Genomic DNA, 14,512 nt, shown 5'->3' with positions numbered 1-14,512 from the left:
AGTGTTTTAAAGACATTTCCCAGGGTAACCTCAGACTGAGGCTTTGGAGTTTTGCCATGATGGCTGAATGAGAGATGATTGGTATAGAAAAACATAGAAATTCAGTTTCTGAAAAATCTCAGGGAAGGGTAATGATCCCCTTCACCTTGAAATTATGTTGGGCGACTCTTAGACAGTCTTGCCTCAGGAGGCCAAGATCTTGATCATTGGCTTTGTGTCAGTTCCTCCTTTATCAGTTAATGTATGGACCTAGTAAAACTATCACTAACTAAGACAGCATGGTAGAACAGGCTTGAGTCATTCTACTGAGTAAAATCTATCCCCATGATGTTGTTTATGGCTTGGAAAGGGAATAAAAGTATAAGAAATTCCCTTTACATCTTGTATTATGTGAGGAGAATACATATGCATGCTAACCTTATTTTTAAATATTTTATTATAGAAAATTTCAAACGTATACAAAGGTAAAGAGAATGACCTCCTCATTATGTATTGCCAAAAGATAAAGACTTTAAAATACATAATCATATACCATTATCATGCTAACAAAATTAACAGCAATACCTTAGGGTCATTCATTATCTGTCATTCACATTTTTCCTTGTACCTTTTATGTTTTATGATGTGTTTTTTATAAAGAGGTAAATAATGTCACACAGTACAATTGTTACTATGACTGTTAATTATCTTTTAATCTACAGAGAACTCCATCATTTTAAATTACTTTCAGCTTTATTGAGGTGTGACTAACTGTGCATTATATTATAACATACAATAAACTGCACACATATTTGGACATATGTATACAGCTACAAAACCATCACCACAATCAAGATAATGAGCACATCCATGACTCCCTAAAGCTTCCTGTGCCCTTTGGTAATCCCCCTCCCCTGTATACCCTCCTATCTCAAGACAACCACTGATCTGCTCTCTGTCCCTATAGATGAATATTCATCTCTATAATTTTATACAAAAGAAATCATTCACTATGTAGTCTCGTTTTCTTTTGTTGAGGCAAAATTCCCATAACATAAAATGCACCATTTTAAAGTAGACGATTCAGTGGCATTTAGTACATTTACAGTATTGTGTAGCCATCACCTTTATCTAGTTCCAATACACTTTGATTGCCCCCAAAAGAAACCTCGTACTCATTAAGCAGTCACTTTTCTTTCCTCTCCTCTACCCAGCCCCTGGCAACCACTAATCTGCTTTTTGTCTCTCTGGTTTTACCTATTCTGGGTATTTCATATAAAAGGAATCATGTACTGTGTGGCCTTTTATGTCTGGCTTCTTTCACTTAGCATAATGTTTTTCAGGTACATCCGTGTTGTAGCATGTATTAGTAAGACATTGCTATTTTATGTCTGAAAAATATTTCACTGTATGGATATACCTCAATCTGTTTACTCATTCATCTCTTGATATACGTTTGAGTTGTTTACACCCTTTGGCTCTTGTGAATTGTTCTGCTATGAACATTCATGGACAAATCATGGTTTTGTTTGACTGCGTGTTTTCAATATTTTGGGGCATATATTTAAGAGAGTGGTTGGTCACATTTTAAAAGTATGTTTAACAGTTTTCCGTGGTGGCTGCACCGTTTTGCATTCTCACCAGCAATGTGTGAGGATTCCAATCTCTCCACATCCTCAGCAACATTTGTTATTTCCCATTAAAAAAAATTATAGCCAACCTAGTGGTGTGAATTAGTATTTCATTTCAGTCTTCATTTGCATTTCCCTAATGGCTAATTATGTTGAGCATCTCTTCAACATTTTGAAATTGTTCATCTTCAGGGAAATGTGTGTTCAAGTCCTTCACCCATTTTCTAATTGGATTTTTTGTCTTTCTGTTGTTGAGTTGTAAGTGTTCCCTGTATATTCTGGATTCTAGACCCTTATCAGACATATGGCTTGCAAATATTTTCTCCCATTCCGTAAGTTGTCTTTTCACTTCCTTGCTGGTGTCCTTTGATGTACAAAACTTTTTAATTTGGATCAAGGACAATTTATTTTTTCTTTAGTTGCTTGTGTTTTTGGTGTCACATCTAAGAATCCATTTCTTTTTTTTTTTTTTTTTTTTGCAGTACGTGGGCCTCTCACCGCCGCAGAGCACAGGCTCCGGACGGGCCCAGCCTCTCCGCGGCATGCGGGATCCTCCCGGACCGGGGCACGAACCCGTGTCCCCTGCATCCGCAGGCGGACTCTCAACCACTGTGCCACCAGGGAAGCCCAGAATCCATTTCTTAATTCAAGGTCACGAAGGACCCCTCTGTTTTCTTCTAAGAATGTTATAGTTTTATCTCTTACACTTAGGCGTTTGATCCAGTTTGAGTTTATTTTTGTATGTGGAGTGAGGTAGAGGTTCAACTTCATTCTTTTGCATGTGGCTATCCAGTTGTCCTAGCACTATTTGTTAAAAAGATAGTCCTTCCCCATTAAATGCTCTTGGCACCCTTGCTAAAAATCAATGCAGCGTAGCTGCATGGGTTTATTTCTGGACTCTCAATTCCATGCCAGTAAACTATTTGTCTTTATGCCAGCACCACACTGGTTTGTTTACTGTGTCTTTGTAGTAAATTTGAAGTCAGGAAATATAAACCCTCAACCTATTTTTTTTTTTATTTTTCAAGACTGTTTTGGCTATTTGGGGATCCCTTGAAATTCCAAACGAATTTTAGTGTCATTTTTTTCATTTCTGCAAATACAATTTGCCTGGAATTTTAATAGAGATCACTGTGAAACTGTGTACTCTTTTTGTCTTGTTTCTTTCACTCAGTATAATTATATTGAGATTCATCAAAGTTTTATGTATGAACAGTTCTTTCTTATTGGTGAATAGTATTCCTTTATATGGATATACCACAATTTGTTTATCCATTCATCTGTTCATGAACATTCAGTTTGCTTTTAGTCTTTGACTATTAAAAATGAAGCTGCTATCAGGCTTCCCTGGTGGCGCAGTGGTTGAGAGTCCGCCTGCCGATGCAGGGGACACGGGTTCGTGCCCCGGTCCGGGAAGATCCCACGTGCTGCGGAGAGGCTGGGCCCGTGAGCCATGGCCGCTGAGCCTGTCCGTCCGGAGCCTGTGCTCCACAATGGGAGAGGCCACAACAGTGAGAGGCCTGCATACCGCAAAAAAAAAAAAAAAAAAGAAGAAGCTGCAATGAACATTTATTTACAAGTCTGTGTATAGAAGATTTATGCTTTCATTTTTGGGGGTTAAATGCCTTTGAATGGAATGGCTGGTTCTTATGGTAGGTGTATGTTTAAACTGTTTTCAAAAGTAACATTTTATATTCTCACCAGCAGTGTATAGAATAAAAGTTCCAGTTGTTTCATATCCTTGCAAACACTTAGATAAATGGTAGACACACACTACCCACACTTTTTTCCCCTTTGCATCTTTTACTTTCTACTATATTTACTATATCTTGCGATTAACCCATAGTAATATATGGAGAGGCACCTCATTCCCTTTGACAGCTTTATACTACTTCAATGCTTGGATTTATTATAATTTTTCAATCTGTTCCTTATTGATGTACATTTGGGTTATTGCCAGTCTTTTGTTATTACATTTGTGTTTCAATTAATAGGCTTGTGCATGCATCATTTTAGATTTTTGCCTGTGTATCTTTGGGATAGATTCCAGAAGTAGTACCTCAGGATCTAAGAGTAAATCTATGTATGGTTTCACTCGATGTGAATCAAATTATTCTCCATAAGTATCACAGTATTTTTAAATTTCCTTAACAATATATGATTAGGCCTGTGTTCCCACAGCTTTCATTCAACATAAAAATATATTTTTATATTTCAGATATTCACAGATTCTACCTCAGTGAACTTTTAATATGCCTTTCTCTTATTCTGAGTAAGGCATCAATCAGAGTTCAATCTAAAAGTCAGAAACAGTGGGAAATATTGGTAATAAGCCATGGTTTTATGTATTTGACCTTACACAATTGTGAGAACTGGTTAAACAATTTATATGTGGCTGTTGCTTCTGTTGTGTGATGTTGGAGCCTAAAGTCAGCAGGGCAGGGAGTTAGCAGGGGAAACAAAGAGAAGCAGGAACCTGGGAGGATGAGCCAGAATCCAGAGGTTGGACTGGAAACTGAGTTCATCTGTTAGTTCTTCTAAGCCTCAGACTTTAATGGTGGTGGTGCAGAGGTGGCAGGTTAGCTGCAAGAGAAACTGTTGCTCTTTGACGAAGAGCTAAGACGCACCAGGTCTGGGAGAGTGGAAAGCCAAAAGTGGAGATTGGGCAGGAGTGGGAGTTGATGCAGGCTGGCTGTAGGTTCCCTGCAAGTTAAGCCAGCAGGTAGGCATGTGTGAGTAGCAGCAGCACATGGTATCTTGCACTGACCTGAGTATAAAACTCCTGCTTTTCTTCCATTCTCCAAATCCTTGTACCAGGTCTCTTTTGGTGCACATGAACCTGGAGCTATGTAGTGAAGGGAGTTCTGGGAAACATAGTTCTTCCTTACCTAAGTTAGTGCAAGAAAATGCCACCGCAAGCAAGGTTGAGCATCTTTCTGTGCAGTTCAGGACCTCTCACATTTTCACCTCATGGACTGTCTCTCTTATCAGCAAACAATTTTAAAAAAGTATATCTATTGCTTTTTCTTCTCCATTGTAGAAGCTCTTGGGATAATAATGCTTTATTTGTCTGTGAGATAAACTGCAACACTTACTTTTACAAACCTCTCTCACAAGGGAAACAAAGAAGCCAAATCCTTAATGTCCCAAATAAAAGGAACAAACCCAAACAGAATTGGATTATTGTCCATTATCTTAATGATTAGAGAAACACTAAGATTTCTCTAATGAAGAGGAATGATGACCAATTTGTGTCTGAAGAGTTGATCATGGGTGGACGGCAATTTATCTCCTCCTAAGATGGGGCTCGAGTGCGGATAGATTGTGAATGCTGATTGACCCTTTAAAATACAATAGTTCGAGGGCCTTCCCCGGCGGTCCAGTGGTTAAGACGCTGCACTTCCAGTGCCGGGGGCTCGGGTTCAATCCCTGGTCGGGGAGCTTGGATCCTGCATGCCGTGTGGCACGGCCAAAAAAAGTAAAATACAATAGTTCAAGAATGAAGACTGGGTGCCAACAGAATGCCAAGAAACTAGTGTGGGCACAGGATGAGTGTCATTTGCTATTATCTAAACTAGTAAATAATAGTAATTTGCTGAAAAAAACTTTCTCATCGTGCCTATCTCATTTAACAATGTCTTGTAGCTAGCCTTCTGGGTGAATTGGTTTGGCTCTAATCCATTCTTTGTAATGGAGTGTAATGCCCTGTGATACAGAAACACCATAATTAATTCAACCGTTTTCTTATTGACGGACCTTGACTTCATTTCTATTCCTTTGCCACTATGTGCGTGTTTATGTGCATAAACATATCGGTGTTTTGATTTCTCTAGAATAGACGACCAGGAGTGGGATTTCTAGGTCAAAGATAAACATATTTTTCCTTTTAACAGATTTTTCTTCGTGGTTGCTTTTCGAAAAGGTCTGCATAATTTATATTTCAACCAGCAAAGTATGAGAGCTTGGTCCCCTCCAAGTATTTGCCATCAATATATGTTAACTTTTAAAAATAAATTTTGCCAATTTGATGAGTGTCACTGTTATCTCACTGTTACTTTAATTGGCATTTTCTTGATCTTTAATGAGTTTATTCATCTTTTAATACAAACAACATTTGAATTTGCCCTTCTGTGACTTGCTATTCAATTTCCTTGAAAATTTTCCTATTCAGTTGGCTTTTTTTTTTTTTTTTGCTTTTCAGTCTTCAAAAGCTTTTTGCATTATATAGATATTACTTCTTTATCTGCCATTTGCATGGAGATATTTTTTCCAACTCTATCATTTGTATATTGGTATATATATTTATGACACACAAAAGTTTTCAATTTCTCATATAGTAAAACAAAAAAGTATAATTTCTTTTACAGTTTCTTAGGTTACTTGCCTTAGTTAACATGTTCCCCCCATCCTTAAATTGTACAGGCAGCCTCCTGGATTTTCTTCTAAGGTTTTTGTTATTGTATTTGCTCTTCCTGTTTTTGTATTTAATCTTTAATTCATTGGGAATTTATATTTTGTATATGGCATCAGATGGGGAGGCCATATGTTTTCCTTCTAATGAATAACTAGCCTTTTCAATACTATTTATTAAATTAACCTTTTTATTTATATTCACTTGTTATAACAAGATGTGAGAGATGCTATTGGTTTTGCATTTCATTAACGAGGAAGTTGATAGATTAAGTAACCTTTCAAGGTCATCCAGCTGATAAGTGATACAGCCACGACTATCTCCAGATCTGGTGTTTTAACAGTTCTGCTGTAAGCTCTTTCCATGCCACTACACAGCCTCTCAGTTAAAGAAATAAAAATGCAAAAAGAAAAAAAAAAAAGATCTGTTCTGTGCACAAGTCACTCTGGGAAAGTCTGGTTGAAACCAAAGCAAAGAGGTCTCTTCACTGTATGAATGTTCATAGTCTTTAAGGCTGACCTGTTATCACCCCTTGCTCCCCAAATTGTGTCTCATGCATCGATCTCTAGTTTTAAATTGTTCTTATGGGGAAAAGATCACAAACTAAGTATTCTGAAATATAGCTTTTGTGGCTTATGCAAATCTTCATGCAGGGAGAAGAGAAGGGGGCATCCATCAGCTAGAAGTTGAATTAGTGCACACCCCAGTTCCTTGAAAATCAGTTTTACAGTTTTCTATTATACATGAATACAGGCCTCTCCCCCTAACCCCTTCAGTATAAATACCTACACCGCTTTTAGGAATTTCTTGTGTTACATGGGGGCGGGTGGAGACCTGGTACTCACAAGTTTTAAAAAAAAACCTCAAAGGGCTATTTGAGAGGAAAAACTGATAGCACAAGTTTGGAAAGAAAAAAAACATACATATTTGAAAAGATGTCGTATAGACATCTGAAAACAAAAGCAGTCACAGTATTTATTTAGAGGAAAAAAGAAGAGACTGACATCCAAGCTCTGTAAAGGCTGAGTAACCAAATAAATTATCATGCAAACTTTTGAGAGTGACAGGAATCGCTGTCAATAATTACGCCAGGATGACAGGTGAAAGCCAGAATTATGCTCTATAAAGGGGTCATGGTATTTGTTGAAGACGGTTTAACTTTCAAAATAAATGAGGTGAAATTATGTTGATGGTGGAAGGGCTGATTTCCTAGTTACTGTGAATCCAAGCAAGTGTATGACACTCATTAATTTTGGTATATTTTATCTTTGTATTCCCATTTGCATAGTTTTAGCATTGGACACTAAAAATAAAGCTTCTGAGTTAGGTTCTATTTATTATTGCCTTCATTTTACAGAGGCTTGGAAAGGTTAATTATCTTGCCGTAGTAACAGTTTCTAAGTGGTAGCATGAGGTTTTGAACAAGGTAATCAGACTACAGAGTCATAGGGATTAACCATTACTCAATACTCAAGAGTTGCATTAGTACTCACTTTCTCTCTAGTAATTATTATGTAATTAAAATTAGATTTTCTATTTGTATTGTAAATAAAATATATATGCATGCTTGAATGCATGCACACACATTAATATATGTTTATGTACACAAAAATTACTGAACTAATAAGTATTTTAACATCTTTATTGGAGTATAATTGCTTTACAGTGTTGTGTTAGTTTCTGCTGTAATACAAAGTGAATCAGCTATATGTATACATATATCCCCATATCCCCTCCCTCTTGCGTCTCCCTCTCACCCTCCCTATCCCACCCCTCTAGGTGGTCACAAAGCACCGAGCTGATCTTCCTGTGCTATGCAGCTGCTTCCCACTAGGTATTTTACATTTGGTAGTGTATATATGTCCATGCCACTCTCTCACTTTGTCCCAGCTTACCCTTACCCCTCCCCATGTCTTCAAGTCCATTCTCTAAGTCTGCGTCTTTATTCCTGTCCTGCCTCTAGGTTCTTCAGAACCATTTTTTTTTTTAGATTCCATATATATGTGTTAGCATACGGTATTTGTTTTACCCTTTCTGACTTACTTCACTCTGTATGACAGACTCTAGGTCCATCCACCTCACTACAAAAAACTCAATTTCATTTCTTTTTATGGTTGAGTAATATTCCATTGTATATATGTGCCACATCTTCTTTATCTACTCATCTGTTGATGGACACTTAGGTTGCTTCTATGTCCTGGCTATTGTAAATAGTGCTGCAATGAACATTGTGGTACATGTCTCTTTTTGAATTATGGTTTTCTTAGGGTATATGCCCAGTAGAGGGATTGCTGTGTCGTATGGTAGTTCTATTTTTAGTTTCTTAAGGAACCTCCATACTGTTCTCCATAGTGGCTGTATCAATTTACATTCCCACCAACAGTGCAAGAGGGTTTCCTTTTCTCCACACCCTCTCCAGCATTTATTGTTTGTAGATTTTTTGATGATGGCCATTCTGACCAGTGTGAGGTGATACCTCATTGTGGTTTTGATTTGCATTTCTCTAATGATTAGTGATGTTGAGCGTCCTTTCATGTGTTTGTTGGCAATCTGTGTATCTTCTTTGGAGAAATGTCTGTTTAGGTCTTCTGCCCAATTTTGGATTGGGTTGTTTTTGTGATATTGAGCCACACAAACTGCTTGTATATTTTGGAGATTAATCCTCTGTCAGTTGCTTCACTTGCAACTATTTTCTCCCATTCTGAGGGTTGTCTTTTCGTCTAGTTTATGGTTTCCTTTGCTGTGCAAAAGCTTTGAAGTTTCATTAGGTCCCATTTGTTTATTTTTGTTTTCATTTCCCTTTCTCTAGGAGGTAGGTCAAAAAGGATCTTGCTGTGACTTATGTCATAGAGTGTTCTGCCTATGTTTTCCTCTAAGAGTTTTATAGTGTCTGGCCTTATATTTAGGTCTTTAATCCATTTTTCTAAAAACATCTTTATTGGAGTATAACTGCTTTACAATGGTGTGTTAGTTTCTGCTGTATCACAAAGTGAATCAGCTATACATATACATATATCCCCATATCCCCTCCCTCTTGCATCTCCCTCCAACCCTCCCTATCCCACCCCTCTCGGTAGTCACCAAGCACCGAGCTGATCTCCCTGTGCTATGCGGCTGCTTCCCACTAGCTATCTATTTTACATTTGGTAGTGTGTATATGTCCATGCCACTCTCTCACTTCGTTCCAGCTTACCCTTCCCCCTTCCAGAGTCCTCAAGTCCATTCTCTATGTCTGCATCTTTATTCCTGTCCTGCACCTAGGTTCTCCAGAAACATTTTTTTTATATTCCATATATACATGTTAGCATACGGTATTTGTTTTTCTCTTTCTGACTTACTTCACTCTGTATGACAGACTCTAGGTGCATCCACCTCACTACACATAACTCAATTTCATTTCTTTTTATGGCTGAGTAATATTCCATTGTATATATGTACCACATCTTCTTCATCTGTCGATTGGACACTTAGGTTGCTTCCATGTCCTGGCTATTGTAAATAGAGCTGCAATGAACATTGTGGTACATGACTCTTTTTGAATTATGGTTTTCTCAAGGTATATGCCCAGTAGTGGGATTGCTGGGTCGTATGGTAGTTCTATTTTTAATTTTTTAAGGAACGTCCATACTGTTCTCCATAGTGGCTGTATCAGTTTACATTCCCACCAACAGTGCAAGAGGGTTCCCTTTTCTCCACACCCTCTCCAGCATTTATTGTGTCTAGATTTTTTGATGATGGCCATTCTGACTGGTGTGAGGTGATATCTCATTGTAGTTTTGATTTTCATTTCTCTAATGATTAGTGATGTTGAGCGTCCTTTCATGTGTTTGTTGGCAATCTGTATATCTTCTTTGGAGAAATGTCTATTTAGGGAACAGACCAATCTTTGCAAACCAGGCACCTCATTCAGCCAGTCTTCAGGGGGTGCCTGCCCCTTGGTCCAAGGGTCAAATGATACAACACAAGCTTCTGGTCAGTTCTTTGGGAAGAAAGTGTGGGTTCTCAGACATTGTAAAGCTCCATTTCTTTAAAAACTGCTTCCATGAATTTCAAGGAGCTTTAGCATTGGGAATGATAGTGGTGGAGTGGAGCAAAAGCAACCATTTATAAATAGAGAAATTTTAAAAATTGGGTCTTTCAGGGCACCCTTTCTCTTGTGAGTTTTTTTAAAAAATTAATATGAATGTGATTTTTCAAGACTATTTCAACTTCTCTACTGGCACTATGTACAGCATTAATGCCCTAAAAGTGGCTCTAAATCCTGAGATTAGGATTGAAAAATAATTCACTCTCAAAGACAAGTGTGAAAATCTCTAGACCAGAATTTCCTTTTATGTATTCATAAATCTTTCCATTCAGTATTTCTCAGAAAGTCTAGTTTTAAGCTTTACTTTGAGGAGCAAGGCCAAACATGCACTGGTTTCATAGATAACCCATTCGTTTGCTTACTAATTAATTTACTTATACCACGTCTTTAGATTTGCTCTGGAGAAGCATTAAATGTTGTTCAATAAGTAAGTTGTGTCTCATTCTAGAACACAGCAGTTAAGTTTGCCCATCTGACAAGTAAACACAATTACAGATCATGCCTAACATTTGGTACATCCTGTGACTTTGTTTGGAAGCTGATGTTTAAAACCATTGGAATTTTTGGTTTAGTTTTTGCTTTGTTTTATTTTTGCTTTGTTCATAGTTTCTTAATACATATGATGAGTTTCTGCATATGTATAACCATGTGAGTCTGTACATCAGAATCCACTGCTCTAGGATTATGTAATTGCATTGTCATTGAATCAGCTGCTCTGGGGTATGTCTTAAAACTACATCCTCTCTCAAGACCCTTCAGCATGAATTTTCACGTATACACTGGAATCTTCGCTTTAATACATAGAGCCTCAATCTCACCCTTCACATATTTTGAGAATATGTACAGCAGTTTTCATCTGACAAGTTAATTTTAAAAAGATAAAAATTTAAATTTGCTTTCATATAAATTATTTATTCATTTATTTATTGATTTATCAATCATACTCTCTTGCCCCAGTTGCAAGTAAGACTTGAGCAGAATGCAACATATTAGAACATATAAGACAAGGCAAAAATAGATGTACAAATACAATTTTAAAAAGTCAGAAAACATAAATACTTGGGAACCAGTATACAATAGAGATGGTATATACTGTGTGTAGGCACTTAGCTTAGACAGATTCCTGGGGGTCAGGCAAAAATGAAAAATGTGTTGTATATGTTGTATTATATAACTTTCATTATCAAAGGAAGTACACACATTTGCATGGAGGGGTGGACCTTCCCTTGGCATTGGCTTTCAGGTAAAATTTATTATTTAGATTCTTATATATAAGACATTTGATAACACAGCAGATGGAATTTTAGAATATAACTTTCTAAATATTTAGAAACTTTCTCAAATGAATTTTCCTTATATGCATCTATTTAAAAATCTGTGATGATGGTGGTATAGAACATTCATGGCATTTCCTGAGGCTAACTTGTGTTCCATGATATGCTAGTACTATGAGAAGCCCATTGACAATCATTTAACATGTCTGAGAAACTGTGTGTTTACGCCTTCTAGAGTACATATGAACCTTAAGTTAAACGAGAAATCTGGAACAGAGAAACTTGATTGATTTTGCTTTACCTACTGTCTTCCAAACTCTCTTGTTGATGAAGCATTTTTTCATTTGTTTATTTTTACTAAGATTATTCTTTTTATCGGTATTATTTATTTTATTAAGATATTATGATTATAGATTTCTTAAGAGCCTAGAGTGATGCATAATGAACACTTCCAACTTCAAGAATGCCTAAATCTTGTCAGAAACAACCACGGGTAGTTGCAAATACAAAATGCAAAAGTGAAATGTGAATTTTCATGGTTGAATTTGCTGAGGAGTTCCTGAATGTCATGTAATTGATTAAAGTGTAAAACATATACTTTAGGAACCAGACCCGTCAACCGTTTAACAGATAATCTCTTGAGAAAATTCAGAAGTTGATTTGTACTTTTTTCCAAAAGGAAGGTCACTCCGTAGCCCAGTCATGGAGAGTCATGAGGGTACCTTTAGGAAAGATACAGCTTTTCTCAGAAGCGATATAAGGCTTTTCGAACACTTAGGCCTATCAGTACAGCTTTAGTCTGGATTGAAAATATGACTTCACCTTTTGCTGACTGTGGAGATTTGAGCATGTTTCCTAACTTGTTTGAATCTTGATGGTAGGTAAAATGGAGGTAATACCACCTGTCTCTCACAGGATTATCATGAGAATTCAATGAGGAAAAACTTACTTAAAAATACCTACCATGGGACCAAGAGGAGAGTGGGAGTTCCATGATTCTTAAGTCCATTTTCCTTTTTATTTGGTTAAAAATCCTGAGATTTTCCCAATAATATATGAAAGGGATGATAGTGACCTGAAAAAAATATGGATTACTGATTCTTTTATTTCGTTTTAATAATATTTTTTCTAATGCTCATGGTTTACAGATTCAACAGAATCTGTAACAAAATATCAGCTGTGTTCTTTGCAGAAATTGACAAGTTGATCCGAAAATTCATATGGAAATTCAAGGGACCTAGAATAACCAAGACAATCTTGAAAAAGAAAAAGTTGGAGAGGTCATACCTCACGATTTCAAAACTTACTACAGAAGCTACAGTAGTCAAGACTGTCCAGTTCTGGCAACAAAATAGACATATAGATCAATGAAATAGAATTGAGTCCAAACATAAGCCCATACATCTATGACCAATTGATCTTTTACCAGGATGCCAAGACCATCTAATGGGAAAGAATAAATACTCCTTTCAACAAATGGTGTTTAGACAATTGGGTATACACATGTAAAAGAATGAAGTTGGACTCCCACTTCACACCATTTACAAAAATTAACTCAAATGAATCAAAAACCTAAATGTAGGAAATAATATTATTAAAATCTTAGAAAAAACAAACACAACATCTTTGTGACCTTGACTTAAGCAACAGGTTCTTAGATATGATCCCCAAAGTATAAGCAACAAGAGCAACAACAAAAATAAATAAATTTTACTTGATCAAAATTTAAACTTTTAGGCGTCAAAGGACACTACCAAGAAAGCAGAAAGATAGCCTACAGATTGGGATAAAATATTTGCAAATGATATATCTGATAAACATCTAGTATCCAGAATATATAAAGAAATTTTACAACTCAGAAATAAAAAGACAAATAACTCAATTAAAAATGGGCAAAGGATCTGAATAGATATTTCTCCAAAGAAAATGTTAAAATAGCCAATAAGCACATGAAAATAAGCTCATGTCATTAGCCATCAGGGAAATAAAAATCAAAACCACACTGAGATACCACTTCACAACAACTACGATAGTTATAATAAAACAGACAGATATTAACAAGCATTGGAAAGGATATGGAGAAATTGGTACCCTCATACATTCTGAGTGGGAATGTAAAATGATGTAGCCCCTTTGAAAGGAAGCCTGACTAAAGAAAATCTGGTTGAACATAGTTACCATTTGATTCAGCAATTCTATTTTTAATATCCAAGAGAAATGGAAAGATGTAAAAACTTGAACATACTGTTCTTAGAAGTATTATTTATAAAAACAAAAAGAAGAAACATCTAAAATGTTTATCAAATGGTGAATGGAAAAACAAAATACACTATATCCATACAATAGAATATTTTTCAGCTGTAAGAAGAAATGAAGTACTGATAACATGCTACAGCATGTATGAACCTTGAAAACATGTTAAGTGAAAGAAGTCAGTCACAAAAATTACATACTCTATGATTTCATGTATATGAAATGTCTAGAAGAGGTAAATCTATACAGCAAGAAAGTAGATTAACGTTTGTCTATGATCAGGTATTGGGGGAGAGGGGGCTTAGGAGTGATTGCGAATGGGTATGGGATTTCCTTTTGAGGTGATGAAAATATTCTAAAATGTATTGTGGTGGTGGTTGCACAATTCCATGAATATACTAAAAATCATTGACATGTACACTTTCAATATGTACACTTGTTGATATGCAAATTCAATAACTTCATATATATATATATAAGTATATATATATATATATATATTTTTTTTTGGCTGCGTTGGGTCTTCATTGCTGCATGTGGGCTTTCCCTAGTTGCTGCGAGTGGGGACTACTCTTCATTGCAGTGCACGGGCTTCTCACTGTGGTGGCTTCTCTTTTTTTTTTTTTTTTTTACTAATTATATTTTTGTTCTTAATTTTTGAATTTTTTATTATTTTTTTATACGACAGGTTCTTATTAGTTATCCATTTTATACATATTACTGTATATATGTCAATCTGAATCTCCCAGTTAATCACACCCCTACCCCCCCACCCCACCCCTTTCTGCCCTTGGTGTCCATACCTTTGTTCTCTACATCTATGTCTCAATTTCTGCCCTGCAAACTGGTTCATCTGTACCATTTTTCTAGGTTCCAC

This window comes from Tursiops truncatus, chromosome 2 (assembly GCF_011762595.2).
Source record: "Tursiops truncatus isolate mTurTru1 chromosome 2, mTurTru1.mat.Y, whole genome shotgun sequence".
Lineage (NCBI taxonomy): Eukaryota > Metazoa > Chordata > Mammalia > Artiodactyla > Delphinidae > Tursiops > Tursiops truncatus.
Note: the sequence above shows the minus strand (reverse complement) of the source record.